This window comes from Paroedura picta, chromosome 2, assembly GCF_049243985.1.
Source record: "Paroedura picta isolate Pp20150507F chromosome 2, Ppicta_v3.0, whole genome shotgun sequence".
In the NCBI taxonomy this organism is placed as follows: domain Eukaryota; kingdom Metazoa; phylum Chordata; class Lepidosauria; order Squamata; family Gekkonidae; genus Paroedura; species Paroedura picta.
The window spans coordinates 92,694,933-92,719,047 of NC_135370.1; the positions used below are offsets into that span (position 1 = coordinate 92,694,933).

Genomic DNA, 24,115 nt, shown 5'->3' on the forward strand with positions numbered 1-24,115 from the left:
GAGATTTAAATGCTTCTTTTGTTGTGCTCCTTAATCTTGTAAGAAGAAAAGCACTGGATTCTTACCCTCTTTTTTTTTCTAGTGCAGCTACTCCAGACTTTAACAAAAAATTATGTTAGTTTACATTTGTTTTCAAGCTTGTTTCTTATATAAATCTGTAGATTTTTAAAAATATGTGCAAACCTTTTTTTGAATCTCAGTGAACAGCCATGGAAAATGCAGAATTTTATATGTTTCATGGCTTGCTTTGTATTGTATTTGAGCAAAACTTTAATGCTGCCAAATAACTTTGCAAAATTGTATATATTTGAGCCTTGCAGTCAGTATTTTATGAAAAATCACAGGTTAAAAATTGTAACAAATGTTCTTGGATTACTTATATAGCAAATCATGCAATGGAAAATAAGTATAGTAATGTACTGACTTTTGTGGAATACAGTCTTAGTAAATTTTTCTGCCCGAATAATCAAATAATTAAAGCCACAGGAATCTACTTGGCAATGATTTGCTTCAGGTTGTATTCACCAATATAGTTGTTGCATTAGCAAAGGCAAAAGAAACCAATCTATCCATGATGATTTTTTATTTTAAAATGACATTATTGTTATTATTATTATTACTGTTTTTATTACCTTGCTGTTGCCATGCTTAATTCTTCTCTTTTTGCTCCTCAACTTGGAAGAAGAAAAATACATGCAGTTCAAGTATTATTAATGTATATTTATTAAACTGGAACAGATCTCTCTCTCATTAGATATATATGACATGCTTCACTAACTTCTAACCATTTTCTTCATGTAGAACTTCTCAATTAAATGTTTTCTGTGTATTTCTCTTAATTTCAAACCCTCTGATAAATAAATCCATTCTGTTGCATGTTAACTTATAATTTTAACTTAATGATACATCGTTCTGTTAGTTTATAGACCGGTGGACATTAAAAATGTAAGCTATACATATTTATCTCATTTCCCTTGCTCTAGAATCTTCACTTACCCTCTCATTTTATTGAACTATCAACATAAACCTCATTGCTGCGTATAAAATTTAATTAAACTGCAGTTTTAGCCACAACCATACAGTGATGCCAATGATCTCAAAGATTTAAAAAGTATAGTTAGTAAATGGAAGGACATAGAATTAAGATTTGATTACTATATATACAGTTCAAATCCAAAATAAAAAGTTCATATCCAAAGTCCTGCCATTTTGTAACCATACGGGTTCAGGATAAGAATCAATATAATCCTAAATCCAAAAATCCCATACATTTCAGTTTTACTCACTTCAAAGATGTCTCAGTATTGATATGGTCTTTTTGTTTGTTCTCTCTCTCTCTCTCTCTGTCTCTCTCTCTCTCTCTCTCTCTCTCTCTCTCTCTTTCTCATATTTCTTTTGGAATTATTGGTATAATGTAAACTTTGAGGATATTAATGCCAGTGAATACTAATACTTTCTTCTCTCATATAAAGATAGAAAGTACACAGTGACTTGTGACTGTAAAACATAGCATAGCTTTTGACTATAATATAACTTTGTTTTGCTTATATATAATATGGACTTTACATTGACAACCTACGTCTCAGTTTCCATTATTACATGTGGAAATCACAGCTCCATGATTGTGTATATCTGTGTGTGTGTGGGGGGGGGGACAAAAGTACATTGTACAAAACTGTGTATCAGAACTTAATGCATTTAGACATTAATACATCAAATAACTGTTAATGCTGTGTAGGTTATCAAAACAATTAAATGCTAGAGTATGTTTTTTTCTGAAATACGCTTATTATAAAAGCTATATTACTTATTAGGCAAATTTTAAAAATCACTTTGCATCAAAACTGGAGATTCACTACCTACGAGATATCTTATTACCATTTAATCCTTAATTAAGGGTTGAGAATATTATATTTAAGACTGTTCTGCTGTTGGAATAAAATACACACTTCATATGGAATGTGCTAATGAGCACTTTCAAATGTTAATGGCTACTTCTGCTTTCATTTGTTAATTGTTCAGGTAAGTCATCCAGTTGGCTACATCCTTCACATTTTTTTCTTAGAAAGATTCTGTTTGCTCTTAGCATCTGACTAAAGGATTCAAAATTAGGACACAGTTTCAAAAGCTAAGGATAAGTTAAGGTTAAAGAATCAGCATGATTAATTGTAACCTATACAATTTTTTCTCAGATTCTTTTCCAATAAAGCTAATAATAAAAAAAACAGCAAAATGCAGGTGTTGTGAACATTATGCTCATTTTAGCAGCTGTGCTGATTATAACCATAAAGCATATCAGTTGAGGTATCTAACATAATGATTATTTCTTTATCTTTGGGAAAGGAAGATTTCCGACAATTATCTTACTCTGTAGGTCTGGATTTATCCATTTTCCTTCCTGGTGTGCAATTTAATACTTAGCCTCCCTTTTTATAAAGGCATCTACTTGAAGTAGGTCCCACTAAAGTATAAACCAGGTAATAATGGAGGATACCATACTTTGAGTATGGCCCATTTAGATCCCCATAATATCTAACAGAAGTCAACATCTTAACCTTTCCTTAAGGACAGAAGAAGCTAAACCCTGAAACTGCTGCATTGTTTTTCCTATGGTCACTGAAATACATTTGGAATGTTGAACAAAATCTTAAAATTCAGGCAACATTTCCACAAGAACTGGTAAATGATAATGACAAGGCCTTCCAAATCCAACAATTAGGCAATAATTTTGCATAGTATCTTGTTTTCTTAATACTTATAAGAAATAATAAATTATCATTGCTATTGGTGAGCACAACATGCATATAACATTATAACACACATAGGGATAACATGGAATGAAATCAGCGTCTTCCAAAAAAAATTTCCTCCTGAGTGTTTGCAGGCAAATGGCTTAGACAATAACCCATCAAACCCATTGAAAAGACTGTGACTGTTTGATCACAGCACTCCTAATGAAACTCCTGTTCAGTTAAATAGAGCTGGCACAAAAAGATTGTCAAGTGGATTATCTTCCTGTAGCATCTGTGCATTTATTTGCAAGACAAATGTATACAGGTGAAAGGTTTTATACAGCCAAGTCTCTTACTCCTGACACCACCATTTATTGGCATTTTTCATATCTATATATACTTTTCATATTGGTGTGTGCGCGCACACGCACACACACATATCTGTATGGGTAAATATATGAGGCTAAATGAATTAGATGAATAATTATCTCCATCCTAGTACAGATGTGATAAAAAATTGTCTCTTGAAAATCTAAGAACAAGGGTGACCGTATTAACAAATAAACACATTTAGAAAGTAGTCCATGTTCACTTAAATCATTTGGTGTTTTATTGTTGATAGCATTCTGTAACGTGATAAGTACTCAGGATTTTCACATTTCTTTGGGGGAAGAGGTGTTCAGCACAGGCATTTTCTGTAACTTGCATTCATCCAAAGGTCAGAAACATTCTCATCTTCACTTAGGTGACTTGCTGTGCACTACCAAGCCAAAATGATGGTTTCTCAGGGGGTTTGCTGTCCTTTTGTATAACTTCTGCAGACCATTTTTAAGCTATTCTAAGAAAAGCAGGATAGAACCTGATCTTACCAAGTGGGTAAGTCCCACTGCATTCAGTGGCACTGATTCCTCCTGGGAAAAGTATGCCTAGAATTATAGCATTATTTTCTTTGCTGATTTTACAAGTTACAGAAGAAACCACTGAACAGGCATAGATTTAGGCCATCTGTTATGCAGCATTGCTAGACATATTGCTGGATGAAATGGCAAACACTAAGTGTGATCCTTGCCTAGAGCTCTCAAGACATATTTTAGAGCTCATATTGCTGGTTTTGAAGGAATGTCTAAAAGGAAGGCGTGTTTTTTAAAATAATGAGGTCAGTTTTTCCTTTAAAAAAATCTAGCTAGGCATGACGAGACAGTCTATGAGAACAGTTTATTTTCTGAAGTGTTGGTGCATATAGCTACCCCATCTCTCAATGTTCATTATTTTAGTCTTTCACTACACTGTTGCTCATCCAACCCCAAGGAGATCATTTCAACTTCTTTTTCAAACAACTAAAATGAGAGGAACAGGATTTTTTTTTAAGTTGAATAACTTCCAAGCTGTAGTAAACAGACTGTCTGTTCAGCGCAACCTGTAGAAGAGAAATAAGAGTTTCTCCAGGGAAGAGTATTTGCCTGGCTGATGATGGATGCTTCTTTTCCTGAGGTTTAGCAAAAAACATTCAACCTGTTTCTACACCAGAGCCTATGGGTTGTACCTAGACACAACATTACTCTGTGCCTTTGGTATTTATGCTTAGTATGAATGACTTGTAGGCTTTATTTTTAATCCAACCCCGCTTTCAAATATAATGCTGTTACATGGTTGCATTATATTAGTGGAATATGACATTGTCTTAGGGCCAAAGCGTATCTTTGGCATACCTGGGAATAATAAAATGATTGTTGAGTACATGCTATAGATACCTTTCATATTCACAGTTGCTGGGGAATAAACCTCACGGAATTCAGTGGCACAGCTTTTCAAATAACTATGCATAGGGTCCAGTTGTATAGGTGCAGTGAGTAGGAATGCAATAAAACAGACTTAAAAGTGTTTGCCCACTTAAAAGTTGTTTTAACTATTCCAGTTCCACTTTAAAAAATTATTCAAGTTCCACTTAACCTTTAATACATAAATCAAGTTTCTCCAGTCCTCTCCAAAAACACACACAGCATGATACCTTGGAGGAAGAACTTTCAGAGAAAGATGTGAATTTGCCTGCCTTGGAAGGAGACCTGGGTTGAGGAGTCCTGGGAAAGGAATGGAGAAAGGTGCAGCTTCCCTCCACCCTGGTCTATTTCAGTGCTGGTTTCCCACACCAAGTGGCTGGGGAGAGCTGACTGGTGTTCTTGCCAAAATGGGCAAAGTCTGGATTTTGGAGAAGAAAAGTCAGACCTGCTTTGTTCTTGTTCTTCCTCATATTTCCTTACAACTCTCTGCATAGCCTGAGAGGAAGAAACAAGTCCTACTGTCCAAGAGCTTCCCTCATATAAAATTGCATTCGAATGGGTAACGTTTCTACCCTGATCTTTCCTATTCCTGACTGAGCTGCTAGGCAGAGCTGTCGCTGCCGCTCATATTGCTTTTTGCTGTCCTGGTCCGAAATGCGTTTTCCTCTTCTCTCCACCTCACTCTTCTCGTGCCATTCCTCGATTACTTTGGGGATCCTCCTGACACTCTTCACTTTTGCATCCTTGGCAAGTTGGGGATTCGCCCTCTCCTCCACCCCGCGCCGCTGCCAGGGCTTCGGCTGCTGTGAACGAGTCGGCCTCGAGGTGGCGTTTCAGGCACGTAAACAAAAGCGCCGCCAAACGGCGGCCGGGCTGCCAAGCGAGCGTGTGTCTTGCTGCCGTTTACCTCTTATTAGGCTAACGGGCCACTAATGTTTGGGTTTTCGCATCCGTCACGTCTGCCTTGTTAGGTCGAGAAAACGCTGCAAGACACGCTCCTGGCTCCCCTGCACGCCGGAGACAGAGCGAGGCCACCGCGCCCGAGGCCGGACGCTAAGCCAAAGCCTCAGCAGCCCGCCCCCCCCCCGCCCCCGGCGCCCTAGCCGGGCAGCCAGCCAGCCCCCTCCCCAGCCGGCCCTTTACCTGCTCGCTGCGGTTTGACAGGCGCCACGGGGGCCTCTGTGCGGTGCAGCCGGTTCCGAGTCGCCCCGTCCGCCGCTGGCCCGGCCGAGCAACAGCAGCTGAGGCGCTGAGGGGAGCCCACCTCGAGTCACACAAGCAGCGGCAGAGGGGACAGTCAGCAACACAAGGGAGGCAGCCACGCGGACCTCCCGCCGCCGAAGGGCGACCTGAGGGGTGGGGGGGGAGGGGGCCGTCCGAGACTGGCGGGAGTCGACACCCCCTCCACACCAGCTCGCCTTTCCCCCCTTTTGGCCCCGGAGGGACAGGCGCGCGCGCCTCCTTCCCTTCCCCTCTTCCCGCGCTTCTTCTGCCCCAGCAGCCCAGAAGTCCATTGACAGCGAGTCTCGCCCCCCCCCCCCCGCCTCTTTCGCCGCCGCCGCAGCCGCCTTCACGCGCGCCTTCTGTCCTCGGATCCGACGCGTCCCTACCCCCCTCCCCTCCGTCCCCCTCCCTCTCCCTCTCCCCCCCCCCCTCCATTGGAGCGCGGAACAAATAGCCGCTTGCCAGGATGACTTTTTGCTTGTGAGGCTTTCTGTTGAGCTCTAGGAAGCAGGTAAGGCTGCCAAGGCTGCGCGCCGCGAGGGAGTGGAAGACAGCGCAGGCTGGGGCCGAGTGAGCCGGCGGAGGAGCCGCAGAGTGTGTGGTCGCATCCGCGGGCGGGCGGGCGGGCGGGCGGGCGGGCGGGGGGGGGGGCGCAGGCTGAACCCCCGGAGGTGAGGCGCGGAAAGCACTTCCCAGAACAAACAAGCAAACAAAAGAATTCAGGACAAGAGTCTGGTGGTGGTGGTGGTTGCTGTTGTCACCTACGAACCTCTTTGCCCTGTTCTGTTTGCAAGCCATTCGCTCCCACACTTCTCCCGTCTCTGGTGACATTTCCCATCCCATCCCATCCCTCCGGAGCAAGTTCGGACTCTCTTGTTTTCTTTTGAAGGGGAAAGACTAGAGGACAGAAGAAAAAGGAAAGTTGCTTTCTGTATCATTTGCCCCCTGGAAGTTTGTAGAGATAGGAACTTGCTGTTGTTGTTAGATTGCCTCGAATTCCTGCGCCGTAATAATTACTCTGGGTAGCCTTAAGTGCTGTACATTTTATTACCTTAGAGACTCTCTACTGTTTGATTGAATTATTCATAGCCCCCCCTCTTTTGGGGGGGCTAGAGAAGACTGCATCTGGGGACTCTGATGTGACGTGCAGATTTTTTTTCTCCCCAGGAACAAAGGGAATGTGGAAATGAAAGAGAGAGGGGAGAGAGGCTGGCAGATGTGATGAGCGGCGGTGAAGGTGTATCCAGTTTGGCACTCCCCTCTTCCCTCTCTCTCTCTCTCTCCTCCTCCTCCTCCTCCTCGCAGCCTCGCTGACTCCTAGCCTGCCGCAGGCAGCCTGCCCTCTCGCGCTGTAAGTACCCTCAGAGCCAGCCCGCTCTCAGGAGCAGCCGCCCAGCGCGTGTGCCCTCCACACGGAGAACGCCAAGGAAGGGGGGGGGGGTGGAGAGGAGAGAATCTTTCTCAACAACTTTGCTAAACTGGGGAAAGAGCTCACGTGCAACTTTCTTTTGAGATTGCGTGTTGGGGGGGGGGGAGTTACCTAACCGATTTGCCACGGGGGGGGGGAGAGATGAAGACATGCAAAGTTGGTGTGTGTGTTTGTTGTTGGTCTTGGTTGGTGGGGGGTTTTCGTGGCGGGCGATGCTTCTCGAGCTTCGGTTTCAGATGCCCATGAGATGCTACTTCTGCCAGCAGGACAATGAGGCGCGATGACAATCGGAGACCTGAGGAATGTTTGGAGTTGGTTGCTCCGGGCTGGGTCTGACAGGCGGTGGGCTGGCTTGCCCCCCCCCTCCGCAGGCAAATCTCTCTGGGGAGGGAGCATCGGGCAGGCGCTTCAGCCTGGGAGTTCAGAACCGCTCCGATGGGTGGAGAAACGTGAGGCGCTCTTCCCCTGACAGAACTCTCTCTCTCTCCCCCTCCAGCCTTAACACATTTTGTTTCCAAGTTTGCGCCCGAGAAACGACACCCTCGTGCTCTAACGCACGGTAGCAGCAAGTTCTGTTTCGGAACTGTTGTCTTGTCAGACAGAGGCAGGATGAGGTCCCTGCAGCTTCTGCATCACTTTTTTGCGAGGGGGGGGGAGGAAACAGGCGCCGCCCGTGGAGCTGAATGGCACCTGGAGCCCCAACCTAAGTATGCTTCTTTGGGAGTAGGTGCCGCTAAGTTTGGTCTCCGCGCAACCGGGCCGGGGACTGCGCCTTTACTAGTCAGGAAGACTTTCTGCAAAGTATTACTTCCGAATCCTAAAGAGACCCGCCGCTGCCCCACCTGCCTGGACACCATCCGGCCAGCGACGGACCTCCAGAGCGCCGGAGCGAAACCTTTCCCGGGGAAGGGAACCCTGGACTTCCCTCCCCGAACTGCTCCGCGGGAGGCGGGGGGGGGGGGTTGTTTAACTTGTCCCGGCCGTCCTGCGGATGCGGCAGGACTCGGGAGGTGGCGTGCAGGCGGCGGTGGGGGTGGGGGTGGGGGTGGGGGTGGGGGTGGGGGTGGGGGGGAGAGATGTAGCCGACTTGCGAGGGAGGCTGGTTGGAAGAGCTGCGCTCTCTCAGTCCCTCCCTCCCGTCGTCGCAAAAGGTTGAGTCGGCTGCGGGAGCAGAGGGCGAGGACGCTGTTCCGCACCGCGCCGGACCGGTCTCCCCCGCCCCTCGGCGGCCCCAGGCCCCGGCTGCTGGACGGGCGAAAGGCGCTCGCCTCCTCGGCGCCCCCGCTAGGCTGGCGTGACACAAGACGCCCAGCGCCGCGCAGGCGAGGCAGGTGGCCGCAAGGCTCAGGCACTAGCGCCGGGGCTCCGGCACGCCCGACCACGGAACGGTTACTCGCGGGAGCGGGTTGCGCTCCCATCCCTGAGACGCCCTTGCCCAGAGGCCTTTCAGGATCGGGCCGCTGCCCCGCCTCCTCCTCCTCCTTCTTTCCCTGGCAGACGCAGCGGGGCCGCGGAGGCGCAGGGCTGCTTGGAACGAAGTCTCCTGTGGCAGAAAGTTGCGCTGGCCCGGCGGACTCGCTTCCAAGGGGCTTGGCTCGAATCCAGCAGCCCAGCAGAGGGGAGCGTGGCTGCTACGAGGTAGCCACACCCTCTGCACAAAGTTAAGCAGCAGCCTCTTCATGCCCGCCTAACTGCTCCTTCAGGAGAGCTTCCCTGCCCGGCCTTTCAGCTGCGCGTTTGCGCCATCCTCTGCAAAGATGCCGCCGCCACACGTCCCTCATTGCGCTTTAGCGATCTGGTTGCTTGCGAATGAATTCGTGCCACTTGAGGATTCTTCGCTGGACTGACTGATACAAGGCGTCAAGCATGTCACCCTGCTGGCAGCGCCGCAAACACGGGTCTCGGTACCTCAGACTACTCCCCCCCCCCCAAATAAATCAACCTAAGACAATATCTAAGTTGATATCAGAAATTGACACATTTGTAAGTGATAGGAAGCAGATGTAGCAGCATCCTTGGCTAGCTCAATGTCAGTTGTTTTCTGCTGTGCCCGCTTACCGAGTTACACGGGTCTCTTCATCAAGTACCAGTTTCTTGTATGTCTGTGACATTTGTATAACGTTTTCTTAATTTGTGTAATAAACTGGGGGGGGGGGACAAGCGAGACAAAGCTGAATTTTAAAACAAGTTTTTTAAAAGAACAATTTCCGGCAGCTTCATCCTTGACTTTTAGTTTTGAAAACAAATTAGCGATCCAGGTTTGAACGGAATAAAAAGGACATAGAATTAGGATTTGTTATATATGTGCGTTTAATAGCATTTACCAAAAAATCGGCAAGGCGGGATGAATTAAAACCTCCGGTCTTCGAACGGTGCACCGAGATAGTTGCTGAACTCTGCTGAGTTTTTATTTGGGCAGAGCTATTTTAATTAACGCTTAAACAACAATCAGACGGTTTTAAGGGAATAGGACTTTTGAACTACATGCTTCAACAGTCTTAAGTGAAAGAGAACATATCTCATAGTGCTCGGAAGAAGAAAAGCGTTTATTACATTGTAAAGGTTAAAAGGATTAAAAGAACCCCCTTCCCAAATGAATTAAGATAAAAACAGATCGAAGCTAGCTGGAACGTTTTCTCTTCCATTACGATTTAAGGACGAATATTTATCATGCCAGCACTCTCTCTTGCTGAATTTTAGGATTCTACCCCAGCCCGCAGATTTGAACTTCAGAGACCTGAGGCTCCCTTCTTGGCCTTGGCGAGCTCGGATAGATATTCTAAACCTAAAATGTTTCCCTGACCCTCCTGGAAAGGAGTGTGTGCGTTGGAGAGGGGGAGGTAAGTGAGGGGGGGGGGGAGAAGACGGGTGGAGAAGGATCCCAAGCACAGAGAAACCTCCGCAAGTATCTTCTGGGCTCTCCATCCTCCCTCCCCCTCTACAAGGCATTCTGCCCAGGTGAGAATCATACCGTGGAAAAGCGCCGCGTGAAGTTTCCCCACTTTGGTTTGCTCACAAGATCCCGGACAGTTTGGAAAACCTTTTCCAGCCTCTCCCACTCCCTCTTTTTTGGAATCGCGAAAAAGAAAAGACCGAGAGCCTTTCACCTTCCACGCCACAGTCCAGGAGCCTCTTTTCCCCTGCACAGCTCGCCTCCTCTCGGCTTTGAATGAACTGGGAGGTCCTGCGCCGCCCCTTGGGGCCAGGGCTTCTCCCTTCGGGCAAGGCGAGGGGGGAACGGAGGGGAGAGAAGGGCCTTCTCAAAACCGGGACCCCAGAGAGCCTATTCCCCTTCGACTGTCTGGTGCCCCCACTTTCTTACACCCCCCCACCCCGGGGACTTGTCAGTGCGGACGGCGGCAGCGAGCCCAACTCGCGGAAGCGGGTTCTCCTGGCGATTCGCATCCAGGTTGGGCGGCACGGCTCTTCCTTCCCTTTGCTAGGTGGCAGCCTTTCGGGTCATGTGTCGCGGAACGTCCCCTGAGTCGCGCCCATCCGCCCGGTGACTTGGGAGCGAATCCTGCAGGGACTTTCGAGGGAAGCACGCGGCGGGTTCCGCTCCCCCCCTTAACTTGGTCGGACTTCATGCGGAGATGGCCGCCCGGTCCCTGCGCGTTGACCAAGAAGTGTGCCCGCGGGATTCCCCAGGACTTCCTTCTCCCACGTGGGGATCGGATCGTACTGAACTGTCCGCCTGCAAGTAACTTGGTAACTTTTGAGTTCGGCCCCCATCAATACATCGCAGATGAAGAGCTAGTTAGGCGCGCACTGACCCAGGGATCCTGAAGGCCCCTGGATTCACTTCCGAGTCAGCACGCAGGAGACGTACCTACGCAGGTTGAGGGCTTCCGCTAAGGCCTCCTTCCTTACTTTGGCAAGTCACCTCCTCGTTCTTTTCTGCTTGTGGCAGCTCCTGTACTCACAGGTTCCACACTACCCGTGCCTCGTGTACGCTGTCTTCCTCTCAAAGTTACTTCTTGTAGCCAACAACCGCTCCCTGCCTTCCCTCCCATTTTTACCCTTCATCTTTCTGGTCTCCTTGCTTCGACAATGGCGCAGCCCGATCCTATGCTGACTCGGAAGTAAAGTCACCGAATTCGGTGGGGCTCACTTTTAAGCAACCTGCGCAAAATTCAGGTCCTTTTTAGTATGATTTAGGAGAGATAAGGTACCTACTGTTATTTGTACACCTACTTGCGAGTAAATCCGGTCTATTTCAATGGCACGCTGCGGTTTGTGGGCACATCTACTCCAACCCTGTATGTCAGGATCAGGCGGTTAGGGTGCTTACACAACAGAGACCTGCTGGTCAACACACCCTTGGGGGTTCCGTGGGTGATTTCAGAACTATTTTAGAACTGTGGCTGAAAGCATCACGATGACAGATTTATCACCGGTCATTCGAGATCTGACCAGACACGCATAGGATCGGTCTGCGCGGCTGCACTCCTACAATGCTTAATTAGAAGTCTCCTTAAAAATCTTAACTATGATACTTAGGACGCATCTGCAAAGCGCCTAACTGCTACACTTGAACTGTAAACCGGGAGTCCAAACAATAAAACGCCCGATTCAGCTCCATGTAATCCTTGTCCTACTCCCTTTTAACAAGGTTTAACAGAAACCATTAGATTAGGTTGGATTATACACGTGTCCTTGGTTATATTAGAACGCAAGTCTCTAACATCCAAGGAAGGATGAAAGCCTGCACACACGGAACTCCGTGTTATTTACTTGTGAGCAAATATGCAGACTCGCGGTGCAGAACTTCAGCTTTATGTGCAGTTATTTAGGAACGAGCCGTTGGACATGACTGGAGTGAACATTACGCGATCGGGCTGCAGGGCTGCCCGTCCTCGACAGACTTCCTTTGAAATCAAAGTCATTTCCAAGGAAGACGCCAATCCTTTGCGTACTTATTTGGGAGCAAACGTCATCCATGTCAAGGCGTCTACTGGGAATCACATAACTGTCTTCGTGGGGCTTCCTTTCGAGTAAGCATACCGGGAATCTCCCAGTCCGAGCCTAGGAACTATTTCCTCGGGATCAGGTCCAAGTGAGCCCCATGGGGCTGACTCCGAACCCGAGAAAGATTGCCCAGATGGCAGCCTTTGGCTCCCCGAGGGACGATTGCGGCACAAGGAGGAAATCTGTAAGGAGCGCGCGCCTGTGTACTTGGAAGGGACGCGGGGAGGGGGGGGGGAGAAGCGAGCGAGGGGAAAAAGAGATTTCACTTTCTCTTTTCCGCTCACTTTCCCTTCTGCGGCTCCCTTCCGCGCTCTCTCCCGCCCTCCTTTCCTCTCGGCTGTGCGCTCGCTGTGCGTGTCGTCTCGTCTTGCCTTTGCAGTCGGGGGTGGGGGTGGGGGTGGGGGTGGGGGTGGGGGCAGTTGCAGCCCTGCCTCCTTTCGCCTTCCTCCGATCAATGCCCCTGGCCACTCACTTTCTGATGTTGCACGACGGGAAATGCTTTGAATACTTACGACATGGCCGCTCACATTGATTGCCAAGATTGACAGCAGTAAACCAGCGCCTTCACTTGTATCTGGAGAGAGACACAGAGAGAGGCGGGGGCAGGGAGAGGGGAGGAGGGGAGGAGGGGAGGGAGGAGGGAAGGGAAGCCAAGCCCGACAACAAACAATAATGAAGCCGATTGTAACTAAATCTCCAGGCAACCCGTCAGCAAACTTCTTCTGACGATCGGGATCCTGCAATCCTGCACCTCTATGGCCCGGAGAAACACCAACCAGCAGCTTGCCTGTAGCTCATTGACTTGATTTCTCTCGTTAGTGCGTTATTTGCAGCTTATTCACCCTGCAGTCATTCAGCCACCTCTTTCTGGCTCCTTCCCTCCCGCTGCTGCACCCCCCTGCCCCCCGGGAAGGACCCCAAGGCTTTAAAAAAAAATCTCGACACTGGATCGCTAAGGAGGTAACTGGGAAAAGAAAACAACCCAACGCTGTCGTGTTGCTGATACCTGTTGTTGGTTGTGGTCTTGTGTGGTGCAGCCTGCCTGTGCTGTGGGCTCTATTTTCCCCCTTCTTACGGAGAAGGGGGGTCGTGGTCTGAAAGGGATTTCCACGTTTTATCTGTGACGCTTTATACTAGAGAATACGGTATCCTCCCGCGCTGTCTTTAAGGGCTTGTTAGTTGCGATTGACCAAAGCAGCCGCCGCCGCCGCCGCCGCCGCCGCCACAGCAACCGCTGCCGCGTCCGGAGGTAGATTGTGAAGTTAAGAGATTTGTGAATGAATCCCCGGCACGGGCGCTTACTATTAATTTTGGGGGGGAGGGTGATGGTGTTGGCGGCGGCGTCTGGGAGGGGATGGGAAAAGGCGAACTGGTGGAGAAAATCCTTAAGCTTCCAACCCTAGGTGAGTTTTCTGTAGTGGATCCCGGGGCCGCACAAAAGATCCCGCTCCTCTGAAGTCACAACACTGCTGTTTCTTTCCCTCCTCCTTCCGACCTCCGAGTGGTGTCTATTTTAAAACGTAGTGACAGATCAGCGTTGTATTTTAAGATCGCCCGCTGTCTGCGAACACATGGCGCTAGAGAGATACTGTACGTAAGAGAGAGACTAACATAGGCGGGGGAGGGACGCGACGCAGAGCCCTCAGTCTTAGGAGCAAAAACCTGCTGTCATTCCTCCGAAGGGGGGTGGAGGGTGGCGGGTTGTCCTTACAAGAAACAGTAAAGATGGCAGAACAAGGAGCTTTCTTGTCGCCTTTAAGTCCTCCGTTAACTTTGAGGTGGGTAAACTTTCTGAGAAGTTCGCCGATAGTGTGCTTATATATCTGTGCAGCAGATCTTTTTAAAGCCAGAAGACAGAAAGGAAAGAAAGAGCGAGCGGCATTGGACCGCTAGGCGGTGATGCTGTATTTGACCACAGAGGGGCAGTATACGGAACATTTGCCATTCCAGTAGCTCCTTATCTTTGTACAGGCAGAGGCTGGGATAAAGTTATACTGAAAACTTTAAAATTGATATCACACCCTAATTTGTGTTCCACAGGGAGGGGGAGAGAAAAAAGAGCCCAACAACAGACAGGGCTCTGCTTACACCATGAGAAGGGGAGCTCTTGGCTGCATTGTGGGCTTGCCCAACATTCAGCTGAGGATTTCTTGCTGTGTCTTAGCTCTTGCCGGAGGTCATGCAAATCGACCTTAAAAGAATGCATAAGCCATAAATTAAAATAAACCCCGTAGCCACGGGCTGATCCATTAGCAGACAATACCTGACCTGAACAAAACGGCTTCCTTTGCGAGCTGGACGAAAAAAGTAGTGCCTAAAGTAAATGCAAAGTAAGTTCTCGGGAAGTATTTTCTTTCTTGCATTCATTTTGTTATTTTCTATTCTTATTGCTTGCCAGTCTAATCGCGGCGGAGCTATGCTGAACAATTTTAAAAAGGACTTGCAGAAATGTGAGTAAGGCAAGGTGCGTCAGACGGAGTTTTGCTTTTCTTTTCCTTTTCAGTGCTGCTTCTTGCTTGATGAAGAATCTCTTTTAGTTACGGACATGTAAAATGTGTTGCTGCGTTTATCTTTAATGGCATTTGGGGGAGGGGTTTCAAAAAGCATTTTATTGCTTTGTTTAAGCCTGGGATGACCTTCCAAAACTACACGCCACTCTATGTTTGCATACGATCGTGTGATGAGTTTTGCTTTACGTTGTTGTTTTTAAGTACGGTCCTGCAAAGATTTATGTATCATTCTCATTAGAACTACATAGTTTAGGTTACCTACGTCTAAAGAGAAAGAACGACCTCGGGAAGAATTCGTTGCTCGGCTCAGTGTTAAAATAGAATGGTCACCAGTGTGTGTGTACATGCGTGAGACGGTGCACGCAGCTGTGGGCACGCGCACCAGTGATGCACACCTAGCAACACACGAGTAAATAATTTAACCGGCTTTCTGTTGCGGGGCGAGCTTGTACCTTTCCATTTTTCTTCTCGCTGTGCGGAACCGGTTTTCAGCCGGGGGCCCTTGTGCGGTTGGCTCCGGAGGAGAGCAGGGCCTCGGGGTCATTCCGAGGAACAGATCGTATCGATTTGCTTGCCGCCGCCTCTGCTTCGCGCACAGAGCTCCCTTCCCCGGTGTGTGTGTTTAAAGGACGGCAAGGAGAGAGAGTGCCAGGGGCAAGTGGGAAAAGGCGACCGAGTGTGGTTGGGCCTGGGTGTGTCAGGGTGAGCTTGCCGCGGCTTGGGAGCCTGCGGACCAGAGATTAACGATGCCCTCTAGGGTGTTTCTCCAAAAAGTACAGACAGGGAAACTTTCAGAGATAAGCAAGCGCCTGTCTCCTCCTCTGTTGTTATACAGATAACTTACTCTTTAAAGAACAGAAAAAGAAAGCCTGTCCACGTAGGATGGGCAACTTGTAGCCTAATGCTACTTTTCTTGGCGCTGGGGTGAGGATGAAAGGAAAGACATGTTTAAACTTTTCCGGTCTTTTAATGGCCATGGGCATGTCGGTCCAGCGGTGCCCATTTCATCTTGGGAAAAACTGCGTCGTAATGCCTGAAGAAGATGAGGGGGAGAGGGAGAAAGGGCTGGGAACTCCGGACTCTGGACTGCTGTGCTGGAGCTGGAGCTGTGAATCCAACCGCCCCGGCCAAGCAGCACCTCTAAAATAAATGAACATCACCTTTGACATAGCAGTTCCTGTTGGGTGAAACTTGTACCAAATAATTTAGGGGGGGGGGCATTTTTTGCATCCGATTTCTTCATGTCTAACACCCCCTTTTTATAACCGGTAACCATATCTACTTCATCTTCTTTAAAAATAAAATTGATCGCTCCCCCCCTCCCCCCAGTGTATTTTTAGGGAGGTACATATTTTACAGAAAATAATTAGGTTACTTGGATTACGTTTGCAGCTTGAAGTAGCTTGACACCTGGCAGAGACCCGCTTAAGCGTTTTCTTTAAACTCTTGCCTCCTTCTCCATAACTGCGTTCCCTATAATACATTCTTGTGTTAAGTGAGAAAGGCTGTTTGTAAAACAATCCCCTGGCTAGTCCCAGTGTTGGGTGAAGCTGATCCTGTAATGGCATTTTGTTTTGAACAGTTGCTGTAGTTGAAGTTCCCTCATAAGGTAAGGTGGCACTGGGTCTGAAAGGAGGTCCAAATGCCACATTTATAATTAGACTGCCAATTCAGCACATTGTATCCATTGCTATACAGGGATATACTGCTGTGTCTGGCCTCTCTCAATACCCTGTATTCAGAATTAGCCAATTCAACCACTTCAACTTGGGAATCAGATTTAGCATAGGCAGTGAGAGAAAGGGGAGAAAGAAAACAATCAGTCGCTCCCCCCCCCCCCCCCGCGTGCTATTAAAAGCCAAGGAACAGAGAGAAGGCAATCCTCCCAATGTAGCTGGAATCCATATATCAAATGCCAATTTGGCAACAGCCTCCCCCCCCATACTCTGGAGCCGGGGTGGGGTGGGGGGTGACCCAACCAAGTTAGCCAGTCTGACGTGGGCGGGAGGAACAGACTTCCTGCCCTGCTCGACAGAATAGAGCTCGAGTCCAGTGGCACCTTGGAGACCAGCAAAGTTTTAGTAGAGATAACTATAAGCTTTCGCATCTGAGGCAGTGTGCGTGCACACGGAAGCTTCTACCGCGAATAAAACTTGGCTGGTTGTCAAGACGCCGCTGGACTCGAACTTTGTTCCGTTGCTGCAGAGCAACAGAGCGACCCACCTGCCCACCTATTCAGCAACATCTTTTAAAGCAGCGGCAGTCAAAGAGCAAGATAGGGCACCTGCCCTTAACTCTGAGCTCAGATGTCGAGAGAAACCCACAGGAAAAGCGCGAAAACAGTCTGGGGGGGGGGGGGAAAGAGCATGGCACTCAAGCAACGCCGCCGGCCTGCGCGGGCTTTTTCTGCCGCCACCAGGAGCAGAGCGGAGCGTGGTGGTGGTGGTGGTGGTGGTGGGGAGGAGCAGGGAGCGCCACTGCCGCCGCCTAAGCCCAGGGGCACGGACGCTCTTCCGCAGGCGGCGAGAGAACAGGCGGTTGGGCCCGGGAGAAGGTGATTTGCATTCTCAGCGCCTTCCCGCCAATCAGTGACCTCCTCATTCCTGCGGAAGGAGAACACTGAGTTAGGGTTAGTCGGTGGTCCTCGTGCACGCCGCGCGCGCCGGGGGAAGGTCGAACTTCTTCGGGCTGAAATGTTGCTACCCTGGAAGCAAGTAGTGAATTGCAGGAGGAGGGAGATGCGGACGGTTAAGTGCTTCGGTCGCGGCAAGGCCCACAGGCAATATGGGGCAGTGAGGTGATTCTTGGGGTTGAGCGCCTTTTCGAGCAAGTTTCCCCACAGCTGGTGTGGCGGTGGCAGCCAGGAGCGGCAGGTGGGCAGCGAAGTCACACGCTGTAGAACCTCAGCCCCACAACATGCCTGGCCCACGCAACAGGGCTGCGCGGTGGAAATGCCTCTCCTGGTTGCCAGTCACGCTCTTTCTTTCATTCATTCATTTGAAGCATTGCTGGAAGCAGCTGGAGGGCGTCCTCCCAAACCTGTGGACGACTTGTGAGAGTGCCAAAACCCGTTTACGGTGGATCGGTCTCACGACTCCTCTGGGATAAATGAGTTGTGACTTCTGTGTCCGATAGTGCACATTCATTACAGTTCCCATAGATATATTCAGATACTGTATCATTGTAATGGGAACATGGCCATTTTCCCCCAATGGCCATTTAATTACATACATAGTTGGGAGTGTACTTCTGTCTCTCAGTAAAGTTCATGCTTATTGACTAAGGTGGTTTTGAACAATTTATCTTGGAAAGTAAACCATATATAGCCAAGGTAAACAAACCTTAGTGATATGCACTCTCCTATTCTGATCATGCTTCCTTAAACACACAGGAGTTTGCAATTGATATAATGTGCAGTCAAATAAATATGGATATATATTTTTGGGCACACTACTGAGCACAGTGTATCAAGAGTGAGAAGTCCAGTGAATGTGGCCAGCTTGAGTTCATATTCACAAAGCAAAATTTCTCATGTATTTTAATTTTATTTTTATTCATGTTATTCTCACTGTGCCTCAAGGCATATTAGTCAGAAACCAATGACTGGAGCAATTATGGGAGAACACAGGATCAATTTGAACCCTGAACTTGCTAAGTTCTGTATGATGGAGCTCTTCCACCTGGTTTATGGTTGAGGCAAACTAGAAAATATCTACATCAAAATTTCAAGCCTCCCCCCTCCTTCACTCTTTTCCCTCCAACCCCTCCTTACATCTAATATCTTACTGGCTGATTAAGCTCAATAACTATTGTGGCTGCTGACAGCAGTTTTGATTATGATTTTATTTATCTTTATGTGAAAATTTTACTTGATTTATCAGTTTTATTCAATTGTTGTTCACTGCCCCGAGACGGCAGTGTCCAAGAGCGTCAGTATACAAATCACTTACTAAAAAAAAAAACAATAAAGTCCTTCTTTTGAATTACAACCTGTTGAAATGAAAGACTGAAGGCTTACTCAGAAGTAAGACACATTGAGTTAATGGGATTTAAAGTGCACATGTTTCAGCCGCCTCGTTCTTAAGTAGAAGCAAGTTTTTTTTTTAATACTCATGGAATGTAATGGCATGGAAATACTGCATCACTTCATGCTGAGTTCTTAACCTGAGACAAAATTTAGATCTGTTTTGATCAGTTTTGTATCCCCTGTTGTAGTGCATATCTGATATTTTGACCAGGTATATTTTAATAAGAGGTAAATGAGGATAAGTTTGGGCCAACCTCTCCCTGGATGGAGAAAAGGCTAACATCTTACTTGATGGGGAAAAAAGGAAGGTTGCTTTTGTTTTGCATCCTGGCATTGAATAACTTAGCAAAGAATTTTATAGTTTCTCCACACTGCTTTTAAAAATATTTTATTGAATTAGCAGCTACTATAAAACGCTGACTTGAAGTTAGTGGGACTCAGTCTTAACAATGTGTTTAGGATCACGGTGCAAATTATGAAAGTTCACTAGTGCTTTTAGAATGATACCAGAATTCTGACATGCTTTATGCAATATTATGGTAATTTGGATGTCATTTGTTCCAGATTTCATCTCCTATCAGAATGTTAATCCAAAATGTTTCTTCTCGCAGTTTTGGCAGGAAAACAGTTATATGTTACTACTGTAGAGCCACTGAAAACTTCTTTTTGAGCTCAATATATTTTTCTGTTATTTAATGGTATTTCAGGATCTATGTTTTCTAGGACCATATAAGCTGATTAAAAAGGAATGGTAATAGACGTCAGACATTCAGGAGGGCATTTCTGAGCTGGCATGTTAGTTGTCACATGAATGTAGAAATGTAGAATGTAGAAATATCTTTGTTCTGAACATACTACAAATAGAACTAGGAAATAAATTAGTACTGAAATCCACCATTTTTGAAAAGTGGCATACTGTAATAGGAAATGATTCCTATAATTCCTTTTGTTTGGTTTAATATTTGGCTGGTATTCTCATGAATAATTTTGTGCTGTACCTTAGAAAGTCCTGAGTTATTTGACATTGATGAAACTGCTACACACAGCCATCATTTATTCAAGTATTCAGTGAAGTTTTAAATAATTCTCTTTCAATTAGTAGAACAAGAACTTGAAAAATGGATTTCTGTTAAAGAAACAAGAACCAGTACATACTGATTTCTTCCCTCCTTCTTGCATATTTGACAGGTCTTTATCGGTAGTTGCCTTGTATGCATCTCCAAGAAAGAGGTTCCTCACTTGAAATTTTAAGAAAATGCCCCCAGTTTAGAAGTCCTTAATAGCTAAGTTAATTAGAGAACCTGGTTGGCCATTCAAAATGCAGATAGATAAGCTGATGTTTTTAAAAGTAAAGCAAAACATTCCATCAGGTTTATGTACTTAAGAGAACAGATAGGTAACAGAAATGATGAAACACAGATAAAATACCACCAGATGATTTACAGTGGTGTCAGTATCTGCAGCAGCAATGTAAAAGCATGTCTTTTTTATGAATGAAAGGAGCTTTGTAAGCAAAATTTTTCATCTTTGCTTATTGGCTGTTTATTTGAATATTTGACTGTTTACTGAATGTTTGATAGAATTTGACAAGCAGCATACCACAATTATTAGTCTTGACCTGTTACAGTTATTATCTATATACTGTATGTAAGCTGTTCAATAGTGACAGTTAATAACAGAGTCCCCCACCCCCGTTGAGCTGTACTGATTAGACATGGTGAAAACTTGTATATAAATATTGACATTATACAATATGAAGTTATATGCAGCCCTGTTTCAAAATAATTTTTGCATTGATATTTTAAAGAATCTTGTTGATATATTTTGTTTCTATATGGTGCGATAAAATGTTATACCTTTTTCAGAAGTTGAAGGCAAGAAAAATGTTGGAATGTGTGCTGTGTTTGCCACTTATATACTGTAAAGGTATATCATCCATTATTGGTCTAGTACCCTGATAGAATATGGAATGAAACCTTAACATCTTGGAGATTCGGTATTGATTTGATTCCTAACTGCAGGCCCTTCATATCATTGTTCAAAATATCTAACTTTACGCCAATATTAGCCATTCTTTTTATAGTGACACTATGCTTAGGAAAAAAACTTCTAAGCACTGAGGTCAGGTGTTGAGATTGGATTCTAGTTTATTTTTTATGAATCAGATAAAGATTTCTGTGCATGAGACCGTATGTGAAGATGAGAGAACAAGAACATTTCCATATCAAAGGCAATATATCTGAGGCTGCAAAGTAATTAAAATGCAGGGGTTTGGACTCTATGTTATCACTTAAGCAGAGCATTGTTCGGACCTTGTGTTGAATGCCTCTAGTTGCTACTTGAATACTCCTAGAAATACACTTGCAATTTTGCGTGAACATTTATGCCAGTCCACATTTTCTGCGGATAATTTGTATTTCATCCAAGCCATTCAAAGCCAGAGCTATTTTTTTGGAGCAACCCCCTCATTATGGCTTTTGTGCATCAACTATTTTTATTCCAGTTGTTTGTATTTCCTCTTACCAGAATGATGGCTTGTTTATATTCAGATTCTCTTACTGTTTCCTAAGACTTTCCCCTCCCAGCCCTTTCTGTATATTTCCTTATTTTGTGATTAGAAAAAATTCTTTAATTTTCAGGTCATAATGAAACTATTTTCATAGCCTAATTGACAAGAGCACTGAAGGTTGCATTTTAGAATAAATTCAGTGAATGATCAGGGAGACTTTTCCTTTTACAGATACAATGAACATTTGCTTGTTCTGACTAATCCCTTACACAATGCAAAGAGAACGAGCAAATTACTCTGAAGAATGCTCTCTGCTCCTGGCACACTTTTCATGTACCTTTTGATATATTTTTAGGGGAGTTCAGTTCTTTTTAACTTCTGTTTAATACTAAAAAATACTTCAAAAGGAAAGGAAGCGTGTATTTTAGATAATCTTTTGTGACTCTTGGAAGTATTATTTTAAAAAGACTTTTATGATTATGGACCCAATACCTGGCTTGAGACTGTATTAAAAGAAAGAATGATATTAAGAGTACTAAGAGACTACAAAATAGCCTTTTTGGTTGAAAATTTAAGGCAAATGATTTCCGAGGAACAGAAAAATAGGCATCATTTATATTCACAAGAGATTGGCATTCCGTATCCTGGCGAAATTCTAGCAAAGATAGGATGAAGTTGTTTGTCTATATTCTCCTGTATATCTGACTGACTCACATAAAGCTCTCTTATTCCTCCTAAATATATGTGGGTGGTAGAAATATGTGAAGGGTTGTAATCTTGTCTTGTTTTTTATTCCTTCTATGGCCTTGGCATACTACATATATGTAAAGTAAAATGAGAGCATTCTAAAGCAGTAGTAAGTTCCTTTTTCAGCTGTTTTACAATTGAACCTCTAACAATGAGAAGCATAGTGAGCATATTACCATGTTCTGTGCTACTGGTGTGAGAAATGTGGGGTCACACAATCATGTTTCTCTGACCGTGAAGAAACAAAATTTCACCAATTATTTCTTGGTGACAACTGTGTACAGTTAGATCATGCTTAGGAGCCAAAGTATACATTTGTGTTGCAGAATAATACAAAGAGCAAGTAGCCTTTTTGAGCTTGTTGATCTTGTGTTGTTCTGTGATCCTCTTTTATGTGGAGAATATTGTGGGTAAAAGTAAAAATTAACTTGTGTTCAGAGTAAAATAATCCCAGTCATGCGAGTCAACCTCTAGCCTCAGTTAGTGCAAGATGCCTATGGCTGTGTAGCATGTAGAGTACTTTGGGAGCCTTCTGCATGAAAGGTGTTAATGCACATAAGGGATTTTGTTTTTATAGTACCAAATAGTTGTAAAGCATTATGTAGATTGAGTCTCCTGTTTTATGAGAAATTTCAGAAGGAAAGACTGGTCTTCTGGGGATGAATATACTGAATCAGGAACTCTAAACAGTTGATTTTCATTATGCTGATGGATCATTACTTGTCATTATTTGATTGAAATGCAGGTAATACATATTTGGCCCTCATTTCATAATCTAATGCAGTGTAAGCTTTTGCAAAAATAAACAATCAGAGTTCGATTTCTAATTATTTTACTCTTAAATGCACAGTTGTATTATCAACCATGATTTGATGTTTATATTTGGTTTTAATTTTTACATAAAAGTTTGTGGATACTTTAATGATTACTATTGATAGAAATGTATAAATTAGGGACATGCAGGTAGCATCACAATTTATCCTCACCTACTCTTTCCTCTCTCCCTTCCTTGAAAGCCCCTGTAGTCACTCTGCTACCTTCTGTCCTTCCCATTTACCAGCCAATCTGTCTTTATTGGCCCCATTCTTCAGCTTTCTCTCCTTCCCTAAACCCCTCCAGCCTCTGTCTGGGAAAACTATGACCCAGTTGTGGAGCAGCAGCAGCAGGTCCCGTTGCATGGTAAGGAATCCACAAGGTCTTTTGGAGGGGCAGGGCACCTCACTTTCCCTTGTATCTCTCTCCCCACACTGTTTCATCTTTCTCTTCTCCTGGTAACCCCCATACCCCCACATGTCCTTGCTGTTTTCTCTCCTTCCCATTCATCACCTAACCTACCTTTCATGTAAACCCCCTCCCATTTTCCAGCTCTCCCTCCTTCCCTCCACTTGGTAGCATATCCCTGGGAGAACTCTGGCTCAGCATATCTCTGAGGACACTGCATAGTACCAGTTGTAGGCTGGGTCAGGCTGGGTTGTGTGGTACAGGCTGGTCCAGGCCCACTTGCATTGTGGGGAACTTGCAAGGATTTGCTGGGGACACCTCACTTTTCCTTATGTCCTCATTACCATACTACTTCCTATTTCCCTACTCCAGGCAGCTTGCATATCCTCAACGTTCTCTGCTTCCTTCTTTCCTTCTCATGCACCAGCCTGCCATTTATCTGCCCCATCTTCACCTATATTTTTTATTTACTTCATTCTCTGCAATATGGGGACCCAAAGCAGCTCACATCATTCTTCTCTTCTTCATTTGATCCATTAGAAGTAGGTTAGGGTAAGAATATGTGACTTTGGAGTCACCCAATAAACGTCTACAGCAGAATATTGATTTAAACCAGAGTTTCTTAGATCCTAATCTGAAACTCTTTACAACACTGTTTATCATAGGCTGGTTGCGGTTGATCAGTAGCAAACAGGCAGGCATGGCTGAATAAGTTGCTACCTGGCCCTGATAAATCCTCCAAAATAGCCCTGTAAGCACCCTGCCTCACCTTTTGCAGATAGAAACCAAGGCTGTATGGTTGTTAATATTTTTGTTGTTGCCTAGAAATAGTCACTGAAGGCCTTTGTTTCTGAAAGCTAGAGGTATTGCTTCTGTCATTTTGGAGGGTTTTAATCCCATCAGTGTAAACCTCGGGCTTTTTTCAGGCTTCTAGAAAGAGCTGTCTTGTCTGTCCATGGCCACAGCCTCT

At 45.6% G+C, this 24,115-nt stretch overlaps 1 protein-coding gene and 1 long non-coding RNA gene across 20 annotated transcripts in view; one reads left to right on the forward strand and one right to left on the reverse strand.

The window, feature by feature from the left end:
* Positions 1-5,997, reverse strand: part of LOC143829975 (uncharacterized) — a 35,123-nt gene extending 29,126 nt beyond the window's left edge. Inside the window, exons 1-2 of the long non-coding RNA XR_013228308.1 lie at positions 5,654-5,997; positions 633-674 (exon numbers count right to left, since the gene is read on the reverse strand). This is a non-coding gene — a long non-coding RNA (uncharacterized LOC143829975). The remainder of the gene's footprint in view (positions 1-632; positions 675-5,653) is intronic.
* Positions 5,998-6,136: 139 nt separating this feature from the next.
* The window catches only part of SOX6 (SRY-box transcription factor 6), a 607,104-nt gene continuing 589,125 nt past the window's right edge, over positions 6,137-24,115 (forward strand). For 7 of the 19 annotated variants that reach the window (XM_077321662.1, XM_077321650.1, XM_077321667.1 and 4 more), the window contains exon 1: positions 14,150-14,461. The gene's annotated coding sequence lies outside the window, so the exon portion shown is untranslated. Of the gene's footprint in view, positions 6,246-6,901; positions 7,086-12,822; positions 13,092-13,347; positions 13,535-13,851; positions 13,910-14,149; positions 14,462-14,529; positions 14,596-24,115 lie in introns of those variants that run through there. The other 12 variants (XM_077321651.1, XM_077321668.1, XM_077321671.1 and 9 more) reach the window with 10 other exon arrangements.